Source organism: Mus caroli, chromosome 8 (genome assembly GCF_900094665.2).
Source record: "Mus caroli chromosome 8, CAROLI_EIJ_v1.1, whole genome shotgun sequence".
NCBI lineage: Eukaryota > Metazoa > Chordata > Mammalia > Rodentia > Muridae > Mus > Mus caroli.
Window position 1 is genome coordinate 65,202,095 of NC_034577.1, and position 23,732 is coordinate 65,225,826.

At 40.7% G+C, this 23,732-nt stretch overlaps 1 protein-coding gene across 4 annotated transcripts in view; it reads right to left on the bottom strand.

The window, feature by feature from the left end:
* The window catches only part of Large1 (LARGE xylosyl- and glucuronyltransferase 1), a 441,552-nt gene that overhangs the window by 353,044 nt on the left and 64,776 nt on the right, over positions 1–23,732 (bottom strand). The window contains exons 1-2 of one of the 4 annotated variants that reach the window (XM_029480703.1): positions 9,393–9,456; positions 7,450–7,508 (exon numbers count right to left, since the gene is read on the bottom strand). The exons of the other annotated variants lie outside the window; for them this stretch is intronic. The gene's annotated coding sequence lies outside the window, so the exon portion shown is untranslated. Of the gene's footprint in view, positions 1–7,449; positions 7,509–9,392; positions 9,457–23,732 lie in introns of those variants that run through there. 4 annotated transcript variants of the gene reach the window in all.

The window sequence follows — 23,732 nt, forward strand, 5'->3', positions numbered from 1 at the left end:
TAGCAAATCAACTCTGATTTTTTTTAAAGATATTTCGGAGGGAATACATCTTTTTAAGTATATTTTGTTAATTCTTTGAGAATTTCATTCATTATATTTGAAAGCACTCATTCAAGATCAAAGGAAGAAAGAGTCTTCAAGAATCTTTGAGTCCATATTTGAGAAAAGGAGGCCAGGGAAAAGGGTGGCAAGAAGAGGGTGTGATTAAAGCATACTTACATACATGAATGAAAATATAATGAAATCCATTTTCTTGAATATTCAGTATGCTAACACAGTGTTAAAGGATACTATATAAAAAGCATTTAAAATATTATAGTCAGAAAGCACAGAAATGTGGCTAAGGAAATGGCTCAGCCAGGAAAATCACTTGCCATACAAGTATGTGGAGCTGAGTTTGCTGCCAATACCATGGGAAGAGAAGCCCAGCACAATACTACATCTTTGTAATCACAGTGCTGGGGAGGCAAAACAGGCAGATCCCTATGGCTCACTGACCAGTTACCTGAACTGCAGTGGTGAGACCCAAAACCCAGGGAGAGATCTTTTCTTACAAAAAGCAAACAAACAAGCAAAAACAGAGATGGCTCCAGAGGAACATCTGAGATGGAATTCTGACCTCCAAACACATGCACACAGGAGCTCTGCACAGACAAACCCCTGTACAAATATATACATACACACACATACACAAAAAAAGAGAAAAAATGAAAAACCATAAAACTAGAAAAGAGTAAACAAGACTGTAAACTCTTTATGGATATGATCTTTAAGTCATACAGACATGCACACATAATTAATAGTTACATGCATGCAGTGAACTTTATATATCCACATAGTACATAGTATATACTATATAGATAGCATCTGTTTGCATAAAAATAAACACTTATGCAAATCATTTTACTTTTAATCATTTCTTTCAGGAATCAGAAAACAGATGTATACAGCATCAGACTATAAAGATACTTGCTATACACAGATGAAACATCCTAATCCAAATATCCCAAATGCTTAAAAATATGAGTGTTGGTGTGATAACCTGCCTTTGTATCAGGAAGAGAATTACTAGAATATATTGTAAAACTTACCTGTGGGCTATATGTATATAGAATGTACAAAGCACCAGACTATAAATGTACCTTCTCACTTCCTCCTTAGACTCCCCCACAATGGAGACTTCATTGTTTATATGCAAATATCCCCAAATCTGACAATTTCTGAAATCTGGTTCTAACCCTGTCAAACAAGAGCTCTTTATCCTGTTATTGGTCAATCTCTATGTGATGATTAATTAAGCCTGCTCCCCTCTGAAGCCAGAACTTTGAATTCTCTGCAACAGTGATTTCTCCAGCATCTAAAGCATGTCTTGGATGACATGCTGACAGCCTAGACACTGGGCACCCACGATATGGAGAAAAGAGTTTCTTAAGCCTCTACCTAATCAATCAGAGAAAAAGAAAGGGACATCAACAACAGTGTGCTCACCAATCACAGGGCCACCGGGATTAGGAGCCTGGCAGTCTGTTCTGGTCCACAAATACCTTTAGGCCCTTTGTCAAACAAAATGAGTTTGTCTGCCAGATAAGAGCTCAATTTTCCAACTTCATTTCAGTTGATGAACATAGGGGTCACCTGGTGATTTCATAATCTGGCCCTGATGCTTGTCAAAGCCACTTAAAAAGGAGAATGCCAGTTGTCAAAGGAAAAGAAATGCTAATCTAATTTGTACACTACTTCCAAGCAAACAAAGGGGAAATATTTACAGATAGGCCGTAGAAGTCCTCATAACCAGTGTAGGGTAAAGAAAGAAGTTAAACACTGAAGAGACTTTCCAAACTGTTTAAAGTATGCCCAGTTGTAAGACACAGGCACCAATACAGTGCCTGGAAACCAAGTCTTCCAACTGTATTATTATTTTTATTTTTTAATCTAGTAGGTAGGAAAAAATGCTTTTAAATTATGTAAGTCAGGTTCATTAAGTACTGAGATGATCTTCAGGGAGGCTCAGTATCTAGGAAGTCAGGGGAGCAGAGGCAGACTTCTGTGTCCTAACAAGGCCCATGTTAGCAGATCGCTAATCTGTATTTTTCCTGCTGCGCTCCTTTTATGATGCAGGAGAACACAAAGACTCAGATCCAAATGTATTAATTGGACAATAAAGCGGTCACAATATGATCCTCTCCCAATGACTCCCACGTACAGCTGGGAAAGAGATGCCCATTACTGTCTCTGAGGCCAAGGGCAGCTCTCCTTTGAAGAATTCATTATATTTCCTACATCACAGCCCGTGGTCTTCCCTCTCAGACCCTCCCCAGCAGGGAGAGGCGACTGGGGAGTAGCCATGAAAAGGTAGAGAAGAATCAGAGGACCCTTTCCCTGCTGCCTCAGAGGGAATCCCAGCGTTGTATTCCTTCCAGATCTTTACCCGCTTTATCTGCTTAATTAGCATTGCCCTCTGGGTCTCACCCAGCTCAATTGTCTTATCATGGAGGAAACCTCTCAGTACCGTAGCCTCCTACAGCACAACTTGACTCTTTCTGGAGGGTTATCCATTTGTCATCTGGTTTTGTTTCTATGTGGTGAACTCCAGCAGAAGAGGAGTGGCGTGCCTTCCAGTCAGATGAATAGAAAACAGATTTTAGTTTCCAAAGAAAAGAAACTACTGGTATCTTCTGCTAGAGCTGAAACAGGAATTATGGGAAAAAAATCTTTAAAATTTCTAATTTACTAGTCAATCAATCAAGTCACTGGAAAAGCACTAGGCAAGTGAGGATAAGAAGCAGTTAGACTGGTGACCTAAATCCTTTCCGTGACCTTAATCCCAGCAAGACACTGAGCAGGCAAACTTTCTGCTTCCTACAACTTCCATGAAAACGGTCAAGCTGACATGCAAACATTTTTTTTTTCCTGAGTGTCTTTTCAGTTCTAGATTTTCAAATTTCTGCTATGATGGAGCTATAAAACAATACACATTAAAACCTAAGTAAGAATAATTATGAAGAATCCCTTTCTGGACTTTTTCCAGACTTGAGGGAAGCCTTCACACACTGTGTACAGCTCAGCTCCACCCACAGAAAACCAGGTACTTAGGTCAGTTTTGAAAATTTTTCATATCTTGATGGGAATGATGGTTCATGCCTTTAATCATAGCATGTGGGAGGCAGGTATATCTTAGTGAGTTTGAGGCCAACCTGGGGTGTGTGTGTGTGTGTGTAATTCTTATGGAGTTCCAAGACAGCCAAGACTACATAGACCCAGCCTCAAAAAACCCAAAGGAAGAGGAGAGAAAAGAAAAGCAAAGGCCTCAATGAGAAAGTGAGTCTCCCATTTCACCATGTTGAAAGGCTTATAATGTCTCAGCATGGTGCAGATTAGTCCTTGCAACTTCCATCCCTGTGAGATGGGGGCTAAGAACTGTTGGCTCTGAGCTGGCAACGGTGGCGAGCTAGCTTTTGCAAGGGATAGTTCCTTTAGTAGCCTGATATTTGTAGAGAGTATCAATGTCTAAGGACCATACGTATTTCAGAAAATTGTAAGGTCTTGTAAGAGGATGCAGCCCAACACTGGAAGGAAAGATTTAGGAGTCGATGAAATTCTGCCAAGGGAACAGGAATCCAGTGAGTAGCTAGTTACTGTCTGTGTTCACTGCATCTGTCTCACAACTTAGTAAGGTACCTGGACATATATATAGCCACCACAGCATTCCAAAACACACCTGCCATAGCACCTGGAAATGTACCTACTTTGGCACCTGAAAATGCACCTGCCACCATATGTAGAAATGTACATGCTATAGCACCTGCAAATATGTACTTGGCTCAACAATGAGACATGCACCTCCCAAGACACTGAGTGACTATTTGCAGAGAGAAAGCTTCTTTAGCTGGATCATGCAAGGGCATAGAATTTAAACCGAGTCTTTTTACTCTATACCCAAGACATTTTAAGCTCCAGTGCACTACACTTCAACTGCTTCAAAAGCAAGGAAGTAGTTGTTAAGGGAATAAAAAGACATCTAAGATGGTTTTTTTTTCCTTGCAGTATCTGTAACTCAACAGAAAGACTTAACAATTCATACTACCTAGAGATTTCCATGTATCTTTTTGCCTTCAAATTTATGATGAAAGACCGAGTTGCACCTCTCTGAAACTCGACCAAGGTTTAAGTGTGTCCAACCTGTCACAAAGACATTTTTAAAGTCCTCATTCTGAGCATCTGATTATCGGCCATACCAGCTTCTCAAATTCAGCAAAATGTAAGCTACAATTGGCATATGTTTCTAGGAATGGTGGCTGCTGTGCATTTTGTGTTCAGAGAAATACAGAGGCAGAATATTTATTTAGATAACTTCAGAAGTTTTAACATCTCCCACCCCCATGCTACTCCCCATGCTCAAAATGCCTGTAGGCACATGTCCTTTCAAGGTGAACACCAGTAAAGTCTATCCAAAACAATATGCTATAAATAAAATTTCCTTAAGAGAGCATAAAGAATGCAAGCCTTATATTATAATTTATGTTAGTTAGGGAGACTTTGAAATGAGAAAATAACTCATTTTTTTTTCTAGGAGAAAATGAGAAATTCTCATGATTGATGAAATCAATAACTGAAATAAAAACATCTATGTGACATTCATGGGAAAGGCTGCAGTCACTTTCAAATCTTCACCAAGTAGTTTAGGCACATGGGGGCTACTATGATAAGACCAAAGAGCTGTAGTAATAATAATAATAATAATAATAATAATAATAATAATAATAAATTAACAGTGAGAACCAGGTCTGGGAAGGAGGGAACAAGACATTGTGGCCTTGAATCCTGGCAGTAAACTTTACCTTACACATCAGTGACTTCTGTATGACACAGAGGGAAAGTGAGTCATGTAATACAAAGCTTAAATGACATTTACTCTTTTCTACTGGGGAAGGAAGAGAAATACTACTTTACAAACTTTTCTATAACACTGTTATATAGCCTTGGTTTTATTTTATTGTTGGAAATTTTGCTATTGATAAGACATTTTAGCATGGGCTGGCTGCATTCAGAAGAAAAGCATCTAGGGAAAGTGCTGCAACACAGCACAGACCATTTCAAGGAAAACCCTTCAACTTCTTTGGCCAAAGGCCCATTATGAGGACCAACATTCACCAGCTACTACCATGGGGGCTACCATTACTGCCATCAGGGCTACAAATGCTACAACTCAGATTCCTACTTACAACTACCATTATTTTTCCTAGAAAAATATGATCTTATTTGTGTCATCTTAAATAGTAATGTCATCTTATACAATAAAGGTTATAAAAATAATCATACTCAGTACTCAAACATCCATAGGCAGACTTCATGGAAACTCTCCCTATTTCCATCTGATTAAGGAAGCCAAAAAAGCAACCTGAAGAGTCTAATGTTCCCTACTAGCCAGTGGTAGAACTGAAGTTCAGACACCCTGACCTCTACCCCTAAATCAGTCTTACTGAGACAGCATGCATAACACCCTGGGTACAGATATCCTGGGATTAGAAACCAGACATTACAAAACATGTCCAGGGGAATCTCTAAAAGGACAGATGATACAAAAACAAAAATCAAAGCTATCTCCTATAGTTTGAAAATCCCTTCTAAACGTATGTTGAAAGTTAATGGCCACCGTCAGAGCAATCAGTTGCCAGGCCCTCGACTGGTCCATACCACCCCCCACTGCCCCCCCATCCTTTCCCTAGGTAACATTTTTCCGTTCTTAGAAAAGAGAAATTCAGGAACTTTCTAAAACTACACCCATAAGGAAAAAAAGAGAGAAACAGCTCAGTTTCTACAGTGTTTGCCTCACAAGAATGAAGAGCCAAGTTTGGATCCCTAGTGCCCACATAGAGAAAAGGAGGAGGAAGGCTATAGTAGTTGGGAATCTTCGCTCGTGCCTTCTATAATCCTAGCACTAGGGGGCAGAAACAGCTAGATCTATGTAGCACACTAAAAAGTCCATTGAGCTGAATTGATGAGATCCAGGACTGGTAAATGACATTGCTGAAAGGGGAAACGGGTGGCTGCAGAGAGTTGAAGAGAAGTAGGAGAAGGGAAGAAGAAGAGAAATGGGAAGGAAGTTGAGGAAAGCTTGGAAAGACACTAACACAGAACATCCACTCTAAGCCAAGAACAGTCTCCTTTAATAACCATGAATAACCTTAGCACCAAAAGTACCCAAGATGTTAAATGTGGTCAGAGTAGACTGAGACCAAGGATCAGGGATGGGCCATGCTCTTCTGTGGTGCCAGAAAGATTAATGAGCTGTATACACAGGCATTTCAGAGATGACTGCACAATATAGCATCACTGTTCCCACTAGCTTCCCAAACAAAAGCTAGAAAACATGCTCTAAAACGAACATCAGTCCGTCCACCACCCTACCCCAGCCCCATCACCTAGAGTCAGAAAAATGTTGTAATGTTAAAAATATCCTGACTGAAATAGAAAAGGATATAACCAAAATCCTAAGGCTGATAGGAGACCAGTCTTCTCCAGGATTCAAGCAGAAAAGACAGTCTCAGCTTCTGCTTAATATACACAATATCCACTAAGACAAAGGCAACGAAAGCCCTGAGAAACAGGGAACCATGGCTTCCTACAACCTGAGTTATCTATTTACAAAGGGACTTAAAGCTCTTTCTCTTTCTTATATTAGCAGTGTAGGAAGCGAAAGGCCTTAAAGTAACCAGCTGCCAACCTCAAACCTGAAACAAATTTAGGCCAGGAGTGAGATTCACTGCTATCTACACTCAGAAAATCAGCTCCTGCAACTGAAGAGATGGATAAAAGCACTTGCTGTGAAAATAAGAGGATCTGAGTTCAAAGCCCCAGTATCCATGTTAAACACACACACACACACACACATACACACACACACACACACACACACACACACACACACACACACACAAACTTGCTTCTGNACACACACACACACACACACACACACACACACACACACACACAAACTTGCTTCTGGATGTATCTTTCTATAACCCAAAAATTAGGGAGATGGAGATAGGCTGGTCATCCTAGTGACCTCACTATCAGTGTAGGTGAAACAGAAACTTCAGGTTCACTGAGAAACCCTGTCTCAAAAGAATATATTGGTAAGTAACAGCAGACACCCAGCACCCTCTTCAGACTTGTACCCACACATACTCTGTGCATACATCATACACCCACAAGATGCACAAAAAGATCAGCTCTCAGACAAGAATGGTGATGGCCACTGTCACTTTCAGTGTTCCTTCAACCCCCCCCTCAGACACAAGACAAGCCCTTCTCCCTGGCTACAGCCTGCAAAAGGCACCTGCTAATCCACAAACTTTTTGCCTTCTTTGACTTCTTGGAAATATGGTCCTCTGCCTTAAGCGAGGCAAGCCCAAGCCCTATTTTAAAGACACTCCTTTCACTACTTACCTGTCACAGTCATAAAAATGGTGAAGGGGTTGAGAACACTGGCTTTCATTCAAATGAACCTAAAAAATAAAGAACTCTAATAAAGAAGGAATTGGCCACAATGGTTTTCTTTCCCTTTCTCTGTATTTCATTTTCCAATTTTTCTGTAAGGCCTCTCTGTATGCTGCAACATGAAGGAAAATTAAATTTACTACTGCTGAGGCAAAATCAGGGCTCTTTTATTATAAGGCTCTGAACCTGAAGAAAATATGTTTATGTTTGATGAGATGCCCACTCCCTATTCAAAAATCCAGAAGCTTCTAGGACCCACATGATGTCGATATATTAACTTGTGAATAATTTGAAAATGTTAATAAAGAACAGTCTGTCCCCAGACTCTAGACCACATGAAGTTGGTAGCTCAGTTGGAAGACGAGGGAGGGGGACTCAGGGACTAGCCATCCCAGATGTCCAGAAGGCTCAGTCTGGGACATAGAGGACTTCAGCCTACAAATGTGCTCTTAGGCAAATTGCTCTCTGGATGGAGAGGCAGTGAAAGTAAGAGGAGCCCGTTAAAACACAGATCAGAATTCCAACTCCATGTGGACAAATTCCACAAATTCTCTATACTCGGTTTCTTCATCTACAATTACCAACTACAGCCCTGAGTGTCCAATATGGGAAGACTCTGAGAGCAAGTGAGAATGTTAATCATATAAAAAGAGGCCAAAATATACGTGAGGCTGACTGACCAAGGACAGACAACACAAGCCCTGTCTGCCTCAAGGGAACATGGGACTTTAGGGCTGGTAACAGCTTTTGTTCATCCTAGTCTAAGAGAATTGGTCTTTTACAAGGTTTGAATCTTCACAAATTGCATAATCTGACAAAAATCAGTTAATCTTAAACCTCAGCTTCTTCACCTAACTGTTTAAGCAGCAGAGCCAAATTACAAGGCTGCTAAAAGCTCATCACAGAATGACTTCAGCACTTGCTACCGAGTACAATGCATGGTGTACCATCAATACTTCATCCCATACCCCATTTGCTACAATTACTCAAGGAGATCTACTTCATTTACATGTACAGATTTAAGAAGTTTGATCACTACAGTAACTACAGCTCCATATGCATACTTACATGGAGTTTTTGTTTTGTTTTGTTGTTTCTATTTTTCTTATATTGAAAACAGATTTTCTTTCATATAATATATTCTAATTAAGGTTTCCCTTTCCCCCAACTCTTCCCAGGTCCTTCCCAACTCTCATGTTCTCTCCTTAAAAAACAAGACATCAGGGCTGAAGAGATGACTCAGTGATAAGAACACTGACTGCTCTTCCAAATGTCCTAAGTTCAGTTCCCAGTAACCACATGGTGTCCTCTTTTGGTGTGTATCTGAACACAGCTACAGTGTACTCATATAAATAAAATAAATAAATCTTAAAAAAAAAAAGAAAACAAGACAGTTAAAAATAATAAAACCATGAGATAAAACAAAAAATACACAAACCAAAGAGAAGAAAATGAACCAAAGACAAAGCACAAGAAACATGTGTGTAGAGACTCATATATTTGCACAAAGAAAATTCCATAAAAACTCAAAACCAGAAAACTATATACAAAAATGACACATAAAGTTTTTTTTTTAAGAGAAAAAAAAAAAAAGCCCAAAGAAAGAATCATGAGACAACGAACTTCCAAAACTGCAAATGCCGTTAAGTTTGTATATGTTGGCATTGACTGCTGGGCATGAGGCCTGCCCTTAAAAGTAGTTTGTATAGCCAATGAGACACCATTAGAAAAAACTAATTTTTCATTTACAAGTAGTTATCAACTAAGATAGCTTGTGAATTAGGGATATAGGCTGGTGTCTTCTCTCAGCACTGGAACTCCTTCTGGCTTAGACTCATGCAGGCCTTGCACACACTGACACAGTTTTTGTAAGTTCATATGAGCATCAGTACCTGATATATTTAGAAGATCTTGTGTCCTTGGTATTCTCTATGCCCTCTAGCTCTTACAGTCTTTCTGCTTCCCCTTCCAAAGGGTTCTGTGAAATGGAGTAGAGGGAGAATTTGATAGAGACACCCCATTTATAATTGAGTGTGCCAAGGTCTCTCACTGTCTGCACATTGTCTGGCTATGAGCCTCTGAGTTTAAAATCATCTATTGCAGAAGGAAGCATCTCTGATGATGGCTGAGCAAGACATTATTTAAAGATGTTCCTTGAGTGTCTTAGTCTGGATTTCTATTCCTGGACAAAACGTCATGGCCAAGAAACAAGTTGGGGAGGAAAGGGTTTATTCAGCTTACACTTCCACACTGCCCTGTTCATCACCAAGGAAGTCAGGACTGGAACTCAAGCAGGGCATGAAGCAGGAGCTGATGCAGAGGCCATAGAGGGATGGTCCTTACTGGCTTGCTTCCCCTGGCTTGCTCAGCCTGCTCTCTTATAGAACCAAGACTACCAGCCCAGAGATGGCACCACCTACAAGAGGACCTCCCTCCTTGATCATTAATTGAGAAAATGCCTTGCAGCTGGATCTCGTGGAGGCATTTCCCCAACTGAAGCTCCTTTCTCTGTGATAACTCCAGCCTGTGTCAAGTTGACACAAAACTAGCCAGTACAAATTGACCCCTTGTCAACTTGACACACAAACACATTACTAGTAAGCCTCAACCCTTAGTTCTAATTCATCCCCAAGATCTTAAATAACTTTAAAAGTCCCACAGTCTTGTATATTAAAGTTCAGTCCTTTTAATATATCCAGTATCTTTTAAAATTCAAAGTACTTTAAAATTCAAAGTCTCTTAACTGTAGGCTTCATTAAAAAAACTTCCTTCAAGAGGGAAAAATATCAGGGCACAGTCACAATGAAAAGCAAAAATAAATCTCCAACCATCCAATGTCTGGCATCCAACTCAGGATCGTCTGGGCTCCTCCAAAGGCTTGGGTAACTTCTCCAGCCATGCGCTTTGTAGCACACACGTTGTCTTCTAGGCTCCAGCCACCTGTACTCCACTGCTGCTGCTGTTCTTGGTAGTCATCTCATGGTACTGGCATCTCCAAAATGCTTCTATATTCCACTGTAACTTGGCTTCAACAATAGCCTCTCATAGGCTCTTTTCACAGTGCCAAGCCTCAACTCCTTTGCATGACCCCTTCAGTCCTGGGTCATCAATTGCAACTGAGGCTGCACTTTCATCAATGGCCTTCCATGGCCTCTCACAGTGCCAAGCCTCAGCTGCTCTGCATGACCCTTCATGCCTTCAAAACCAGTACCACCTGGGTAACTCTTTCACATTACTAAGTCCATCCACAGAACAAGGTACAACCTTGGCTATCTCTGGAACACAGCCTCTGTGCTCTCAGAAAACACTTCCCAGAAGATGTCACCTCAATGATGCTGGTCTCTTCTTAATCACCGCTAATTTCTTAGCTCCAGCTAACCAGCATCAATAGTCCCAGTAATACAAAGATTTTGCTTTAGTGGTTCTGGTATCTTGTTAATCACAGATGATTCTTCAGCCCCAGCTAACCAGAATCACAGAGTCTTCACAATCAAAATAGCAATGGCCCTGATAAGAGTCTTTAATCTTCCCTCTGAAATTTCACAAGCCAGGCCTCCATTTTCTGCACTGTTCTCAACATTCTCTTCCAAGCTCCTTCACAACATCTTATAGAGCTCTTAACACCGAATAGATCTTCTGGCCCAAAGTTCCAAAGTCCTTCCACAGTCTTCCCCAAAATATGGTCAGGTTGTCACAGGAATACCCCACTATGCTGGTACCAATTTGTCTTAGTCAGGGTTTCTATTCCTGCACAAACATCATGACCAAGAAGCAAGTTGGGGAGGAAAGGGTTTATTCAGTGTACACTTCCATACTGCTGTTTATCACCAAGGAAGTCAGGACTGGAACTCAAGCAGGGCATGAAGCAGGAGCTGATGCAGAGGCCATGGAGGGATGATGTTCCTTACTGGCTTGCTTCCCCTGGCTTGCTCAGCCTGCTCTCTTATAGAACCAAGACTGTACAAGCCCATTGATTGCACCACCCACAAGGGGACCTCCCCCCTTGATCATTAATTGAGAAAATGCCTTGCAGCTGGATCTCGTGGAGGCATTTCCCCAACTGAAGCTCCTTTCTCTGTGATAACTCCAGCCTGTGTCAAGTTGACACAAAACTAGCCAATACACTTGAGCATATCATTAATATTGGGTTTGCTCCTAGGTCCCTGGCCTATCTATTCTCAGGTTCTTGTCTACCAGAGCAGTGTTGGAAATGGATTCCATACCAGGGTTGGGCCTTAAATTCAGTCAAGATACTGGTTGGTTACTCCCATAAGTTTGTGGAACTACTACACTAGTGCATCTTGCAGGCAGGTCACCATTGTAGTTCAAAGGGTTTGTAGCTGGAATGGTATTTACCTTTCTGCTTTGGTACTGCACATAGTACCTTCCAATACCAGGAACACTGGTCAACAGGCATGAAGGCTCTATTTAGATATCATCACAACTTCTTGTTCATTGACTTGTGCAGGTAGGTCTTTAACAGTAGGACCTTACCATCAGTTTGCAGAGGCAACCAAATAGCCTTGACTGTTTGAAGGTCCTAGGAGGCCCCAATGGCCAACAACTCAAGTAGATGTAATTTATTCCCAGAACTGAAAACTTCATTTGGGAACAAGAGATCTCTCCATCTCCCTGTCATTTGGCATTCCATTCAGATATCCTTATGCATATTTTATGAAAATTCTACTGTATTGGATTTCCATACCCCTCAAAAGGCCCTTATAATTTTAGCTGTCTCTCCCTGTATTTCCTCTGACTCCCGTCTTAATTCCATCTCCTGGTTTAAAGACTAGGAGAGATGGAAGGGTCTCCCTAGGAAGGAGAAATAGAATATATAGTTATGACTAGATTTATATGGGGAGCTGGAATAGGAGTATATGAAGTTTTTGAAAAACAGTTTCAAGAAAACAAAACATCTCACCTTACAGGGACCATTCTGCAAGGCGGATTAACTGAGGAAAACTTCAATGATTGTGGAGAGTTTGGAACAAGCCTAGTTATAATTATCCTGGTAATCCTTAGTCCCTCTGAAAGACATTCCTTACCACCTCTGCACCTTTACTCTAACATCCTTGGGATTAACAGGGAGAACTTTTTGATGTATTAACAAACCACCAGCTTCCTCCTGGCATAAGGTAAGAATGCCACCACAGAGCATCTGGGGCCTATAATGGGGATTTCCCTATGTTGCTGTAACCTGACCACCTAATGTTTTCATCAATGCATTAAAGGTGCCTTGATTTATTACTTCGCTCCTTATATTAATAAAACTTTCATAAAACTATTGACATGATGGAAATGAGATTTGGAGTTACCTGAAGCTGTGTTCCTGGGCCAGTCACTAACATCTGACTTCAGATTAAACTCAATCTTATTAATTCTCTGAGGTAAGAATTGTGTTTTTATGTAAAAGAGTTTTATAAACAGAGAGAGAGAGAGAGAGAGAGAGAGAGAGAGAGAGAGAGACAGAGCAAGAGAGAGTGTGTATGGCAGATGTAGGGTTAAAAATGTAGAGTGTGGAATAAGAGACTCTTTGCGTTCAAACTCTCCATTGGAGTAAGAGACTGCGTTCAAACTCTCTCTCCATTCTTTCTTAGCTATGTGATTGTATGACACAGTTGCTATCCCTAGGCCTTGATTTCCTCCTGTATAAAATAAGACAATAAGTGTATATACCACACAAGGGTTCTGTGACTTTAGTAACTTAATACATATTTATGAGAATATATTCTACTCCAACACTACAAAGGCATTCATCTGTACAGATATATACAAGACTGAGCTATTTACCATTCGATGAGAGGTGGCTTCAATGATGACTAGAATACCAAAGTGCAAGGATCCAGAAGGTCAGAGAGAAGTTGTTAAGACAGAACCCTGGGGTGACAGAGGGAATACAACTTCCCCCTAGCCTCAACCCATCCCTACCAGGGGATGCCAATCACACAGAATAAAGAAGCTGATGGCTCTAGGATCAATCCAAGCCCCAGATCTATAAGGGAAAGAAGAAACATTAAAAAAAAAGTGTTTTTTTTGAAGGAATAAAATAAGAACTCGTGTAAGAAAAACAAAATAAACCTATAAGATATAAACAAAGGCAGTTGAGGGCATTGTTTTTGTTTTTTGTTTTTGTTTTTGAGTGAGACCATAACAGCAAAAAACTATAATCAAAGAAACCAGAGAAAGAAAACAGGAAAGTCCCCCTTGTAGAAGAGCCTGGGAAATGCCAAGGAAACAGAGACAAGTGAGAAAAGAGTCAAAAGAGTCTCCCAAATAAGAAGGGAGAGCAGAAAGAGGAGAAAAGGGAGCCTTGTAGCCATGTCATCCATCACCGAGAGCCTGCACAGTCAGGAAGCCACAGATCTCTCTTTCCCTGTCTTTGGGTAACACCACTGAAGATAAAACTACTGCTGGATCTCTTACAAATGAGCACTGCCTCCAACTTCCTCTTCCAAAAAGACCACATTACCCATTAGTCAGGGTTTCAGAAACTGCATGACCCTGTGGTTACAGTAAACTTATACTATCAGTGTCATCAAAGTCTCCAGCCTCTACCACTGATTCAGGGGGATGTGTCTGTGCTGCTCCAATTAAGAACAGAGCTGAAGATGGATAGCAGATGACAAGCACACTGGAGAGGACAAAGCCTAGAAAACTGCAGGATAAAAAAGAGAGCCTCATTCAGCCCTACCTGAGGTCAGCTCCACCGCTGGAGATCCCAATTAAAATAAGCTTCCAGCATACTCCATAAGTGGCATTCACCAATTCACCTGACCAACATATAAGATATACTCTGACACCAGGACTCTGGGTCCAGGATCCTCCGTTCCCATAAGGTTGTTATAAAACTCATAAAGGAGAAAAACAAGATAAAACTGATGAGTGTTATTCTATTTTCCCCACTTACAATTGTGATTCTAGAAAATCATGAACAGCCTGCTCTGAACTCAAATTAGTATGTCTGTCTACAAAATAGGGACCCTAAGTCCAATCTTAATCCTCCATGTGTAGCATTACTTACTACATAAGACGAAATTTTTTTAAATGATCAAAAATTTGATAATGTCTGAAACTGACTTCAGAGTTACATACAAGAGGCACAGTGCACTCGTGTTAAAATGAACTTACAATAAAAAGTCAGGTGTAGAGAGATGGCTTAGTAATTAAGAGCACTGACTGCTCTTCCACAGGACCTTGATTTGATTCAGCATCCACAGGACAGTTCACAACCACCTGTAACTCTAGAAAAAGTCTTCTTCTGACCAGGGCATTAGGCATGCATGCAGTACAGAGACATACACCCAGTCAAATACACATAAACTTATACACATAAAATAATAATTAATGGAGGGGTGGGAGTGGAAAGGAAAACTAGTTTACAAGGGAGAACTGATCGAAGAAGTGCCCCCCCCCAAATGTTCAACAGGTATCAGTCAACAAATGATAATCAAAAGATACCAATCTCCCTTCTTTCCTCCATTCCTTCTGACATGTGGCTCTGTATCCACAACCTCATGCAGATATGCGTCATACTGAGTGCTGCTACATCACAGTATGTGGGAACTTCACACATTTTTCTAAGGTCTAACCTGAAGGAAATGGCATAATCATTCATATCCCTGCACACTGAACAGCTTTACACAGCTTCAATGGGTCCATGATATTGCTACAAATGCAGACCCTAGGATATCCACCACAAGTCCTTCATGGAGGCAACCATGGGAACACAACAAACTGAGGTGAGACCCATAGTCACCACAGTAAAGTCGAAAGCACTCTGTGACAGCAGGAATCATACATCCCACCTAACACCATGTAACTCGATTAAAAACAGCAACCTCCATGACCCTTGGGATCAAGAACAGTGAATTCCAAATGGTTTGCATAGGTGGACTGGAAACCTCTTTAATCAATTATCATTCTTCCAGATTGATGAGGTCTTCTTTTTTTCTAGAACACTACTGAAAGCCTGCCTGGGTGGAGAAACAGCGATATGCCCAGCCCCTTGCAGAATGTCCCCAGAAGCGAGTGATTCAGCAGAGAAGCCCCTGTAATCTCAGAGTGGGGCACGTCTGCCCACAAGATGTTATACACTAAGCACCCATGGGAGAGTAGCCCACCACCTGAGTCTTCTCATTCCAGAGACACTTTTGCAGCCACATAACCCAGGCACTACTGGAAGGAAACAAAGGTATATAATCCATGCCGTGAGAACAAATAATAGGAGATCAACTAACTAGCAAACAGGGGTGATTCTGCTTGTAAATTATATATGAAGAGCTACCAATGTAAGTCAGCAAAATAAAGAAAGAGAAGAGAAAGTACTGGTGATACAGAGACAGAATTCTCTACAGATTTATTTATGGAAAAGGAAAGTAGTGGCCTTTCCCTCATTAAAGCTGCACAAGCTGGGATTTGATATATACACTATACTAGCTTTTGCTGAGTTTTGAATTCAACAGGTATATGCAGTCAGATAGACTTAGCCTGCAACTAAGAAAGAAGAAAGTATGTAAAAATCATGCTTTTTATTGTTTCAGATGGCTTGGCACCATGCCTGACTCACTCACTCTATTTCACCATAGAGTGGGCAGAATAACCTTGTCACCCTTTGACAGGCAAGGATCCTATCCAATGCTTTCTATGTTACATAATTATCTAGGTATAGTTTTCAACTATATGTTTATCTCTGACATAATGGTAGATTCCCAAGGAGGTACAAAAATAGCAGAGTGGTCACAAGTACCCTTCATCTTACATTATGAGATGATACTAATGTTCAAAACAGAGGATTAGCATCAGCAACACAATGACTCAGATTTGATATATTACTCATATTCTTACTTAGCATGTGCAAAGGCCCTGGGTTTGATCCTCAGTATGAACCAAATCAACAGGAAAAGAAATGACCTCATTCTACTCTGTTACATATATACCCAGCTCTGTCCACTGCCTACCCCTACCCCACCAATACGCTCTTACACTCTACAACCCTGTCCTATGAGATACTATGTATTAGAATGAGATTATTTCTCTTAGCAGGCTGTCATAAGAGCCCATCCCTGAATTTCTCAAACACTGTTGCCTCCCTGAGAAGATCCACTCAGATACACTTCCTCATTTACCTGAGGAAGAATATATGAGTGACTTACAATTTTTTGTTCTTACAAGCAGAAATCCAATAAAGAAATATAGACATAAATTTTATTCTCCCACTGGAATTGCCATATCATATGATAAGTAAACTTAAGAACTCATCTACCCCAAACATGTAACTTCTGTGCAACCTCAACATAAGGCATTCCCAGTACTTTCATCTGTAAGCATTCTATTGAGGGTGTAGAAAAGCTCTTTAACAAATTATGTATATTTCTCAAGGTCCATGACTACGTTTAAAAATGCTTGTTTGTAATGCACATATTTTCTCTCTTGACTTGCCTTTTACCCATTTTCCAACTGGAGTGTTTAGTTTCTTATTGTTGAATTTGTAGTGATTTTTGCATATCCTAAAAAGGCATCTCCTATAAAGCATCAGACTTATCACTCTAGTTAGTTGTAACATACTTTTTCATCACCGTAACAGAATCAAAGCAATGGAACAAACTAGGATTAAGTTCAGTCTATTCATTTCATTTTGTTTATCAACTGAACTTTTGTTACTCTCAAAAGAGAAAGTATTAGTAAAGGTACTTGGGGAAATAACCTCACACACACCTCATGTCTCAATGCTGTGTTCTAAATGGGGAAATAACAAGAATATGTATCTGATACTGTAAGAGGTAAAGAGTTAATCCAAGTACAGCAAGGTACAGCATTCGAAGCAATACCTGATATACATGGTTCCCCACTGTTATCATTACTCACTTGTGAAAGTAAAGTCTTTTGTTGCTCAGACTACCCAGAGAAATCCTAGGAGGAAACCCCTAATATTTAATTAACTTTGGAAATAATGAATGACTTGGTGTGTGGGGGGGGTGATTAATAGATTAATAAATTCTCCAGGCAGAGGAGTCAGGTCAACATTCTCAAAGATATCAGTAACAAAAGGCATTTGACCTTACATTAAAGCCAAATCTGAAGAGGGTAATCTGGTTCCTATACCTCCCAATCATAAACACTTACACCCACAGCAAAGTCAGTGGCACTGGACTGCTAGCTATGCCCTAGTGAAGACTCTGCTCCCATTATCCTTTGGGAAGATGTCTTCTCCTTAGAACCTGCAGGTGAATTAGGGCAATTGCCACTCGCCTTGGGTATGGTTCCAACCCCAACTGTATACTCCGGTGTTGCAGAGTCATCTTGAAGCTCAATTGAAGGAATATTTTAAAGTAAGCTTTGGGAAACCATTGCAGCAGAGGTTTCCTTCCCTCTCCTTTACTTAAAAGCAATGAAGGGAGAAACAAATAGGATCTCTTTCCCTAATCCCCTTGTGGAGATAATCTCTTTAGACATATGGTAGAGTTAACTGGTCATTCATTTGTTTGTATATATACAATGTCATACCTATAACCTTCTATCTGAGAGGAAATGCCCATGACTATCTATTCCTCTGTAGATCGTAACAGGGACTCCTAGCAACCAACTGACCCTAGCACCTATACCTGTATTTCCTAAATATAATCAAGGTTCATTAATGTAACTTAGCAATGTTGGGTGAATGGACAGGTAAAGAGTTAAACAGGTGGACAAATGGAAGAAAAGTAAAGGTAGATCGGTATACAGATGGACAAGTGAAAGGATAAGAAGATGGAATGATAAGTGGTTAGCTAGATGATCAGACTAATAGAAAGAAGGGTAGGTGAAAGGATAGACTGGTGGATGGATGATTAGGAGGATAGGAGAATGAAATCAGTAGACAAATAGACAACTAGAAAGATGTGAAAATGAATGGATCAATAGGAATATGGATACTACACAGAAAGGAAGAGAAGCAAATATGTGGGTAGACAGAAGAACAAGAAATGGATGAATGTGAAAAGGATAGGATATGAATTAGGGATGATAAAGAAGGAAGGAAGGAAGGAAGAGAAAAGAAAAAGAAAGAGAAGAGAGAGGGAGGGAGGGAGGGAGAGAGAGAGAGATAGGTGGATGAGCAGACCTATTGAAAAATAGGGATATTAAGATGAGTCAGTTAGTGGGTAGATAAATTTACAACTTGATAACTGGGAAGATGGATGAATGTGTGGGTAGATAAAAGTAATTGGATAAATGGGAAAATAGTACATAGCAGCTGGGTAGATCAGATGGGTGGGTGAAAAGGTAGGATGAGGAAATGGATGGGAAGACAGACAGCTAAATGGATGGGAGCATGGGTGAGAATGTGTAGACAGGTAGACAGCTGGAGGAATGGGAAGTCAGGTGGTTCAGTGGGTAAATAGACAGCTATATGGATAGGAAGACAGGAAGAGGAATATATAGCCTGATGAAAACTAAGAATGAAGATGTCAGGAAAGAGAAATGTCTACTGATACCTTAAAGTTACTTCTGGAAATCCAAGTAGGCCGTATAACTTCAGCTTGCTCAACAATACCATTTTGTCAGAAAAGTATAGAACTTCATTCTTCTGAACATTCTCGGGAGTCTGCTGCCTTAGCCTCACATCCTCTCTTCCTAATTAGAATGCTTATTGGTCTAGAAGTCAATTATCTATAGAGCTTCCATAGCATCTTATATTTGGGAGTGTCTTGCAGTTAATTCTGGAAGCATTTGGTGGTGTAACATGAAAAACACATGCAAATTCTCCTAGAGTTTTAGCAGCTTTACCAGTGGAAAGTACGCTGTTGAAACCCAGTAAATGTTAATGGAATTCAAAGGTCTGTAAGGTGCCATGACTGATTGTTTAACAAAGTAAACGGCCAGAAGCAGAGGAAATATGACTGAAGAGTTCAAGACCATCCTCAGGCTTGGTAATTCACTAATAAAACTCAGAGACTTAGCACATAGCTGTTCATGGCTATGACTAATTATGGCAAAATGACAACAAGCAGCATCTGCAAAGGGAAACAATATGTAAGGTGAGATTAAGAGGAAATGAGGTTCAGCTAAGAGTCCTCTCCAGTAGTGTCGCACAAGATGCACTTAATTCCTCCAGCAGTCAACAATGACACGTATGAAAACCTGGGTGGATAGAGAGAGCACTGGAGAGGTAGGCCTCCTTTATCTGACATATGGTGAAGAAGTATAGCAAAGTAAAAACAAAATTCGAGGCTTTTGGGCCCAGGCTTGGGAGTGTAGCCTTTGTGGCTTAGTGCTCCAGGTGCTGGTCATAAAACAGATAGCAACATTCCTTCCTCCACCCACCTGCTTCCTGGGTTCAATTCAAAGAATGGCACCCTGACCATTACTGGAACCTGCAATGCAAATGTGCTATCTTTAGGGGCTCTTAGATTGTTAGGGGCTCTTGCTCTTAGAAACTGTCTTGAGAGATAACTTGACACTTGTGACTTTATACTTCCTTGTGACGCTTAACTGGTATTTTTGGTATTTTCCAACAACGCCCTCCCCACCTCCATGAGTTGTGGTTTCTTCCTTTAAATACCCCCTTACTCAGCTACTCGGGGCGCCATGGTCCTCTACCCCTGCGTGGTGTATGACCATGGGCCCTAGAGCGCTCTTGAATAAAAATCCTCTTGCAGTTGCAGCAAGACCATTTCTTGTGTGATTTGGGGTGTCGCCTCTCCTGAGTCAGAACGTGGGGGAGTCCTCACGTTGTGGGTCTTTCAATGGCAAGTTTGCAAACTCCCAAAAGCAAACAGCAATGGTGCAGTGAGCCAGTTCTATCAGGTCCGAGAAAGTTCATATTTCCAGAAGATGGCCTCAATCATGTTCAAACATCTTTCTGAAGACAGAAGTCAGGACACTATGCTATCTTGGTTCAAACGATGAGCCAGTGATAAAATAATGGATCACATTTTTCCACATTAGTCTTCAGGCTCAGAGGGGAGACTGATTACTCTGTCATTTTACAAATGTGTTATTTTTCTCCTCTGCTTGTCTTCCACACCACTTGTAATGGCTCTTCCAAGTCATTCAAAGTAAAAACCCCACCCAGAATTCTCTCTCTGCTAGGCTCTTAGCAGCAGGACTATGGGAAGGATTTGCAACCTCTCCTGTAGGATGAATTGAAACCCAGTGGCTACACCCTTTTTTGGGGTACCTTCTGAATACCAGATGATATATTGGTCTCTTGCTTGTGTCAGTCAGTCTTCTGTTACTGTGATGAAATACTGGATATAATGTAAAAAGACAGAAAGTTTGTCTTGGCACACAGCTTCTTATCTCATGAAAGAAGGACAGAAAATTAAAAAAGAGACCAAAGTCCCACCTATGTCCTTCAAGACCAAATTCCCATTAACCTAACTTATTCCCATGAGACTCCATTTCCTTAAGTCTCCAACATCTCTCAAAAAATGAGCAAAATGTCATTTGCCACATGGACTTCTGATGGACACTTACCTAAACCACACAGCTTGGGATACAAATAAGAAAAGCATAACTCCCTGACCTCACAGCCCAGCTCAGTGCTGCTTTGTACAGCAGAAACTTCTCTCCCCCTCAACACCCCCCCATGCATGAAGTAGTTCATATGTTTGTGTGTAGCAAAGTACGTTATTTTTACCAGATGCAAGACTGCAGATCTATGTTTAAAATTTTCAAATCTTAGTTTGAAGGACCGACTTAGCCTCATGCATGAGAACTTGAGTTTGCATTCCACACGCCATGGAAAGACAGGCACAGTGCATGCATTTGTAACCCTTGTGCTGGTTGGGGGACTGAGATAAGGAAATTGCAAGGCCTTTCTGCCCATCAAGTCTAACTGAAACAGCAAGCTCTGCTTCAGTGAAAGAATACCATCTCAAAAACATAAAGTAGAGAAACACACACACACACACCCCTACCTTTTAAAAGGGATTAAATTAAGCCCCATTGTCCCACCCATCACTTGGCCTTTTTTGCAATCAAATTCAGCATGCTCCCTTCTACAGATACACTTCCTTCAGCTAATTTCATCAGGCTTATTATCTTTGATGTCATTTGAATGTTGGCAACCCCACAAGTCTGTATTACTCACCCTCACCTTGCTCCAGAGCTGCTTGCTGGCTTATGTCCAGTTTCCCAGCATAATACATCCATTTGGATATGTCTAAAAGCCACCACTAACTCAATAAGACTGAAACCAAACTCCTAATGCCAGTTTGCAAGCCATTTACTCTGGGAGAAGAACATTAGCAATTCTCCTCATTAGAGTAAATGAGATTCTATTGCCCCCCCCGCCCCCACATCTACTTCTAGCATCTCAAATAAGAAACCAGATTCCTTTTTGACACCTCCCTTTGTTAGTCTCCACATTGCAGTACCTATAAACCCAGATGACTTTACCTGAAAACATGCTAGTGTTCTGATGACTTCCCACACTTTTTTTTTTCTTGCCAGTGTCCTTGTGGTTCAAAGCACCAGCATCTCCTACCCTTGATTCCTGCATGTGAGTACACTGTCGCTGTCTTCAGACACACCAGAAGGCATAGGATCCGCATTACAGATGGTTATGAGCCACCATGTGGTTCCTGGGATTTGAACTCAGGACCTTTGCAAGAGCAGTCAGTGCTCTTAAAGCCTGAGCCATCTCTCCAGCTCTCCATCCTTGGTTCCTAATACCACATATTCCATGATCCCTTCTCAAATTAATAGTCAAAAAGATTGTTTTGAAAAAGCAGGCAACATTCCTCCCCTCTGCTTGTCTTCCACACCACTTGCAATGGCTCTTCCAAGTCATTCAAAGTAAAAACCCCACCCAGAATTATCTCTCTGCTAGGCTCTTAGCAACCGGGCTATGGGAAGGATTTGCAACCTCTCCTGTAGGATGAATTGAAACCCAGTGGCTACACCCTTTTCTGAAGCTCAGCAATCAAATGGTCATGCCTTTCTGGAGGTTTCTTTCTGGAATTAGGACAAAAGCACCTTGGGGCTGGTAGCAAAAATGCTTCCTCTCTCCTCACACACACCCAAACTGAGTGGACAGACCCTCCTCACACAGTTACCTACTTGACGATCTTGCAGGTCCTCATCTAAATCACCTTGCTTGGTGAGGCAGGAGAATGATACCTTCAAGATCTGCCTGGATAACAAACAGGTTCAAGATTTGCACGGACAATTCAGTAAGACTTTGTGAAATGAAAAGCAAAAAATGGTTTGGAGATATAGTTTAGTGGTAGAGAGCTTGCTTGGCATATAAAAGGGCCTGGATTCAATTCCTAGTACTAGAAAGAAAAACAAAAAAATCAGAATTGTGCATAGCATGAGTCAATCTTTGCACTTTAAAATTTTCTTACTGTCAATGTTAACTTTAGCTCCTGTTTATCTCCATTCACTGGAATATTTTGCTATTTTAAAAATAAATATTACAGGCACATGCCTTTAATTCTAGCACTTAGCAGGCAGAGGCAGGCAGATCTCTGTGAGTTCAAGGCTAGCTGGCATACACAGATAGTTCCAGGACAACCAAGACTACATAGCTCAAAACAAAACAAAGCTAATAAAATGAATTAATAAAAAATTAATAAATTAATTGAAAGTCAGAGAAAATAAAGACTTTAAAAGAGAACAGAGACATGTAGTGTACTCACAATGCTATGGAACTATATCTATTCAAGCTCAAATTTTCTACTTTACCAAAATAAGGCCTCCAGATCCTAGCCATTTACTTTCACACTTACCCCAGCTTCCAATATGAAAATCAGCTTCTGTAGATTATCACCTATTCTAAGTGCATCTTACAAATGGGATCAGACAATTTGCAGCCTTTTGTATCTGTCTTCTTTCACAGTTCCTTCCAAGAATTAAGATTATGACAACATTCATTCATCACAATTCCAATGTCTAAGAATAATTCATGATCAAAGTAAACACAGTGCATGTGAGTGAATGAGTGCGTGAGTGAGTGAGTGAGTGATGAACAGATGGGTGGGTTATGGGACTGTTTAGATGGTTTATCTGATCCTGTTTTAACTTTGGCAGCTTGTATGTGTCTAGAAAATTGTCCATTTCATCCAGACTTTCCTATTTAATCAAGAAAAAACTTCTGTAGTAGGCTCTGATGATTTCTTGAATTTCCATGGTTCCTGGTTGTTATGTCTCCCTTTTCACAGGTCAGGTAGGGCTCCTGTGTCCCTGCTCCTGCTGGTCCCAATTATTCCCAGTGGTGTTGAACAGATGTTGCCTTCTACTCACTGGTG